Below are 6894 nucleotides of genomic sequence, written 5' to 3'. Positions count from 1 at the left end.
CAATGCGGGGCAAATCAGGTCGATAAGACCTTTCCGTCGGTGCCTTGATCATGGCTCTAAGATGCAGTATGGCTGAGTTTGACCCATTCACCTTGATTCAGGGTGTACAACTGTTCATGGGCTCTGAGAATCTTGACCCGTGTTGGAACTTTCAACCAAAACAATGACCTACAGGGCTGATTCTCATATATGTGATAAAGCTCTTCAGGAGCTTTGGGAGCAACTGGGCCCGTGTCCGAAAGCCTTTCGGTCGAGGAGTTAGGGCAATTTATTCTTCAGGTCGAAAGGTCATTCACACACGGCGCCTAGTCAAGTGACATTTCGGGGTCCTACTCGACCGTATGACCACTTAGAGACTAGCAACCACTGTTGCCTGAAAGCCAGCATCCCCATGAGGGAGTGAGTCAAATATGGTGGATGTAGACCAACAGGAATTTGGGGACTGTAGCTCATTGGGCACGCCCACCAATGGACATTCCAATTTTCATTCCGAATTCAAAATGCCATTCATTCCTATGGGGCAAAATTGGAACTTTGTCGTAGAGACTTGGGAGTACATAGAGGCTCATTAGCATGCCTCAAGATACCCACACATTAAATTTGGGGGCTGTAGGTCATTGAGAAAGCCCACCAATGGACATTCCAAGTTTAATTCCAGAATTGGATCTATGGCCCACTTAATAGATGAGAATCTGGAATCGTTAGATGAGAATCTGGAATCGTTTGGTCCCTTAATAACTCAATCATACGTGTACCTAGAGTGATGCAGCCACCTGTCCTCGATACAGCAGTCTTCAAGCTTTTCTTGGTACTTGAAATCAGGCTGCTTTCGTCTTCTGTCTTTAAATTATAGGCCTTCAAAGTGATTCCAGAATTGGATCTATGGCTCACTTAATAGATGAGAATCTGGAATCGTTAGATGAGAATCTGGAATCATTTGGTTCCTCAATAACTCAATCATACGTGTACCTAGAGTGATGCAGCCACCTGTCCTCGATACAGCAGTCTTCAAGCTTTTCTTGGTACTTGAAATCAGGCTGCTTTCTTCTTCTGTCTTTAAATTATAGGCCTTCAAAGTGATTCCAGAATTGGATCTATGGCTCACTTAATAGATGAGAATCTGGAAACGTTAGATGAGAATCGGGAATCATTTGGTCCCTCAATAACTCAATCATATGTGTACCTAGAGTGATGCAGCCACCTGTCCTCGATACAGCAGTCTTCAAGCTTTTCTTGGTACTTGAAATCAGGCTGCTTTCTTCTTCTGTCTTTAAATTATAGGCCTTCAAAGTGATTCCAGAATTGGATCTATGGCCCACTTAAGAGATGAGAATCTGGAATCGTTAGATGAGAATCTGGAATCATTTGGTTCCTCAATAACTCAATCATACGTGTACCTAGAGTGATGCAGCCACCTGTCCTCGATACAGCAGTCTTCAAGCTTTTCTTGGTACTTGAAATCAGGCTGCTTTCTTCTTCTGTCTTTAAATTATAGGCCTTCAAAGTGATTCCAGAATTGAATGTATGGCCCACTTAATAGATGAAAATCTGGAATTTTTAGATGAGAATCTTTCCAGATTCCAGATCATTTGGTCCCTTAATAACTCAATCATACGTGCACCTAGAGTGATGCAGCCACCTGTCCTTGATACAGCAGTCTTCACGCTTTTATTGGTACTAGGGATCAACCCGTTCCTTCAATCAGTGTTTGACATATCAGCCTGTGAAGTGCAAGCAAAATTTCATCCATCTTTGCAATTGAGGATTTAGAATTTTTTGCTTCAAGTGATTATTAGTTAATAATAACTCATCATAACTTGTGCCTATAGTAATATATCCACCGTCTCGTCGAGGCCTTTCATAATATCCAGGTCCCCTTCTTATATCTCTTTCCATTAAAGACTTTACTCCAGAACAGCGCCACCTATGTGGCATTCACATATGTGGTAGAGCACTCTGACAGCTCTCCAAAGATGCCTGTTTCTCACCCCTGACTGCTTCAATTGAGGAGATAGAGCACTTTAGCAAAGAGAAAAATTAAACGTTTGCTGCCCCCTAGCTCCGCATGGGATGGAACCACAGCTATGATTCCAACGCGGGGCGAATCAGGTCGATGAGACCTTTCCGTCGGTGCCTGGATCATGGCTCTAAGACGCAGTATGACCGAGTTTGCCCCATTCACCTTGTTTGGCAAGAGGGAGTCAGGGTGTAAGACTGTTCATGGGCTCTGAGAGTCTGGAGCCGTGTTGGAACTTTCGACCAAAACAATGACCTACAGGGCTGATTCTCACATATGTCATAGAGCTCTTTGAGAGCTTTCGGGAGCAACTGGGCCCGTGTCCGAAAGCCTTTCGTTCGAGGAGTTAGGGCAATTTATCCTCCAGGTCAAGAGGTCATCCACACACGGGGCCTAGTCGAGTGACATTTTGGGGCCCTACTCGACCGTATGGCCACTTAGAGACTAGCAACCACTGTTGCCTGAAAGCCAGCATCCCCATGAGGGAGTGAGTCAAATATGGTGGATGTAGACCAACAGGAAGTGCCGCAAAATTGATGGTAAACTTCAGGAGGTGGCCTCATTTGCATAGATTGAAATGTGGAGGCGGAAACAATCATAGATGAACATATGGAAGTGGAGTAATATTAGAATAAATGCTACATAAAGGAGGACATTGGGGGTATTGTCGCGTTCGTCTCGTGGAGGCCTTTCATAATGTTCAGGTCCCCTTCTTATATCTCTTTCCATTAAAGACTTTGCTCCAGAACAGCGCCACCTATGTGGTGTTCACATATGTGGTAGAGCACTCGGACAGCTCTCCAAAGATGCCTGTTTCTCACCCCTGACTGCTTCAATTGAGGAGATAGAGCACTTTAGCAAAGAGAAAAATTAAACGTTTGCTGCCCCCTAGCTCCGCATGGGATGGAACCACAGCTATGATTCCAACACGGGGCGAATCAGGTCGATGAGACCTTTCCGTCGGTGCCTGGATCATGGCTCTAAGATGCAGTATGGCCGAGTTTGCCCCATTCACCTTGTTTGGCAAGAGGGAGTCAGGGTGTAAGACTGTTCATGGGCTCTGAGAGTCTGGAGCCGTGTTGGAACTTTCGACCAAAACAATGACCTACAGGGCTGATTCTCACATATGTCATAGAGCTCTTCGAGAGCTTTCGGGAGCAACTGGGCCCGTGTCCGAAAGCCTTTCGTTCGAGGAGTTAGGGCAATTTATCCTCCAGGTCAAGAGGTCATCCACACACGGGGCCTAGTCGAGTGACATTTCGGGGCCCTACTCGACCGTATGGCCACTTAGAGACTAGCAACCACTGTTGCCTGAAAGCCAGCATCCCCATGAGGGAGTGAGTCAAATATGGTGGATGTAGACCAACAGGAAGTGCCGCAAAATTGATGGTAAACTTCAGGAGGTGGCCTCATTTGCATAGATTGAAATGTGGAGGCGGAAACAATCATAGATGAACATATGGAAGTGGAGTAATATTAGAATAAATGCTACATAAAGGAGGACATTGGGGGTATTGTCGCGTTCGTCTCGTGGAGGCCTTTCATAATGTTCAGGTCCCCTTCTTATATCTCTTTCCATTAAAGACTTTGCTCCAGAACAGCGCCACCTATGTGGTGTTCACATATGTGGTAGAGCACTCGGACAGCTCTCCAAAGATGCCTGTTTCTCACCCCTGACTGCTTCAATTGAGGAGATAGAGCACTTTAGCAAAGAGAAAAATTAAACGTTTGCTGCCCCCTAGCTCCGCATGGGATGGAACCACAGCTATGATTCCAACACGGGGCGAATCAGGTCGATGAGACCTTTCCGTCGGTGCCTGGATCATGGCTCTAAGATGCAGTATGGCCGAGTTTGCCCCATTCACCTTGTTTGGCAAGAGGGAGTCAGGGTGTAAGACTGTTCATGGGCTCTGAGAGTCTGGAGCCGTGTTGGAACTTTCGACCAAAACAATGACCTACAGGGCTGATTCTCACATATGTCATAGAGCTCTTCGAGAGCTTTCGGGAGCAACTGGGCCCGTGTCCGAAAGCCTTTCGTTCGAGGAGTTAGGGCAATTTATCCTCCAGGTCAAGAGGTCATCCACACACAGGGCCTTGTCGAGTGACATTTCGGGGCCCTACTCGACCGTATGGCCACTTAGAGACTAGCAACCACTGTTGCCTGAAAGCCAGCATCCCCATGAGGGAGTGAGTGAAATATGGTGGATGTAGACCAACAGGAAGTGCCGCAAAATTGATGGTAAACTTCAGGAGGTCGCCTCATTTGCATAGATTGAAATGTGGAGGCGGAAACAATCATAGATGAACATATGGAAGTGGAGTAATATTAGAATAAATGCTACATAAAGGAGGACATTGGGGGTATTGTCGCGTTCGTCTCGTGGAGGCCTTTCATAATGTTCAGGTCCCCTTCTTATATCTCTTTCCATTAAAGACTTTGCTCCAGAACAGCGCCACCTATGTGGTGTTCACATATGTGGTAGAGCACTCGGACAGCTCTCCAAAGATGCCTGTTTCTCACCCCTGACTGCTTCAATTGAGGAGATAGAGCACTTTAGCAAAGAGAAAAATTAAACGTTTGCTGCCCCCTAGCTCCGCATGGGATGGAACCACAGCTATGATTCCAACATGGGGCGAATCAGGTCGATGAGACCTTTCCGTCGGTGCCTGGATCATGGCTCTAAGATGCAGTATGGCCGAGTTTGCCCCATTCACCTTGTTTGGCAAGAGGGAGTCAGGGTGTAAGACTGTTCATGGGCTCTGAGAGTCTGGAGCCGTGTTGGAACTTTCGACCAAAACAATGACCTACAGGGCTGATTCTCACATATGTCATAGAGCTCTTCGAGAGCTTTCGGGAGCAACTGGGCCCGTGTCCGAAAGCCTTTCGTTCGAGGAGTTAGGGCAATTTATCCTCCAGGTCAAGAGGTCATCCACACACGGGGCCTAGTCGAGTGACATTTCGGGGCCCTACTCGACCGTATGGCCACTTAGAGACTAGCAACCACTGTTGCCTGAAAGCCAGCATCCCCATGAGGGAGTGAGTGAAATATGGTGGATGTAGACCAACAGGAAGTGCCGCAAAATTGATGGTAAACTTCAGGAGGTCGCCTCATTTGCATAGATTGAAATGTGGAGGCGGAAACAATCATAGATGAACATATGGAAGTGGAGTAATATTAGAATAAATGCTACATAAAGGAGGACATTGGGGGTATTGTCGCGTTCGTCTCGTGGAGGCCTTTCATAATGTTCAGGTCCCCTTCTTATATCTCTTTCCATTAAAGACTTTGCTCCAGAACAGCGCCACCTATATGGCACTAACCTATGTGATACAGCTCTTTGAGAGCTTTCCGACCGTGTCAGTCGCTAACCCCTCACTGCTTTCCTTATAGAGATACAGCACTTAACAAGGTGAAAAATCTCAAACTTTGGCGCCTCCTAGCTCCGCACAGGAAGGGCATGCAGCCTTGGTTCAAAGATGCTGCGGCTCAGCTCATTGAGACCTTTCCGTCGATGCCTTGCTTGTGGCTCTACTAGCAGCTATGATGAGATTTTTCACTTTTTTAAGTGCTGAATCTCCATAAGGAAAGCAGTGAGGGGTTGGCTACTGACACCGTCGGAAAGCCCGCAAAGAGCTGTATCACATATTTCAGTGCCATATAGGACGTGCGCGGTCCATCCCTCAGCGACATCCCGCCCCCTGGTCCCAATATATTTTTAAAAAAATCTGCCCTCTTATCCCAATTCTGATCATCACATTCAAGTCAGTTAAGTTGTTGCCTTCTCGGCCCCAGCTCTCCTACAATATGTATTTTAAAAAAAAAAAAACGAGCTCCAAAATTGAAACACACAAGCATATATGTTTAACGGAACAGGCTCTCTCCGGTCAAAATCCTGCACCGTCTGGAAGTCTTTCCTTTAAAATGACCTCCAGTGGAGTGAAAGACGGCCAAGGTAAAAGTAGCAGGCCACAGCCAACCTTCCCCTGACAGACAAAATATGGCAACAACGCATTCCCGTAAAGGACACAAGCAAACAGAGATATACACATACACACAATCTCCAGGTGGCACTATGGTTAGGGTATAAGAGTAAATAAGGTAATGAACCGAGAGGTCATTTGGGATCATAGGCGTATGCTTGCCCGGAGACCCAAAACAATGGTTGGGGAGCAATCTACGAGGGATGGCGCACCTGCTGAACCTGGTCCCAAGTCTCTACGACCCTCCATTCCCGAGATAGGTGTCACTGCATAGTGCTAAAGCCTTGAAACTTTGGCTACACCCACATTTGCGGGGGTGCTGAACATGTTGGTATGCTTGCCTTTCTTCTACGGCCTTCTGTTCCGGAGATACTGAAATTTTGTCTTTTTGAACTCCATGTTAAGTTCTTCACTTTGGCTAGGAAGGTTGCATCCACCTGTAACCAAGTGCATTGCGCTCTGCTCGGGCAGTGATTTTCCCAGGCTATGAAAGGCGGTTGAATGGGCGTCTATGGGAGGTGGAAGCGCAGGCGTTATTGGGAAGGGGGTCCTTGCCGGGTGGAGTGCAGGTGGCGGATGGGAATACGGAAGGCCTTCGGGTGGGCGTTTCCGATCGAGGGAGGGGGCGGAGCGGGCGGCGCTGGTTGGACGGGAGAGGCCGGGGGCGTGGCTAGGCAGGGGCGGGTGCCCGGAGAGGTTGGCGTGCGGAGGAAGGCGTAGACGGGGGGTCAGAGCGGGGAGGTCGGGTAGCGGGGGCGGAGTAGCGGGCGGAGCTCATGCAGGGGCGGAGCTCATGCAGGGCCGGAGCGGGCCCCAGCGCCCCCGGCCCCCCCGACGGGTGTTGCCGGGAGTAGTGGCGGGGAGGCCGGCGGGGAGGGTCCGGCGTCGGGTGGGC

This window comes from Chelon labrosus, assembly GCF_963514085.1.
Source record: "Chelon labrosus genome assembly, contig: SCAFFOLD_104, whole genome shotgun sequence".
Classification (NCBI taxonomy): domain Eukaryota; kingdom Metazoa; phylum Chordata; class Actinopteri; order Mugiliformes; family Mugilidae; genus Chelon; species Chelon labrosus.
This window is presented reverse-complemented; position numbering follows the sequence as displayed.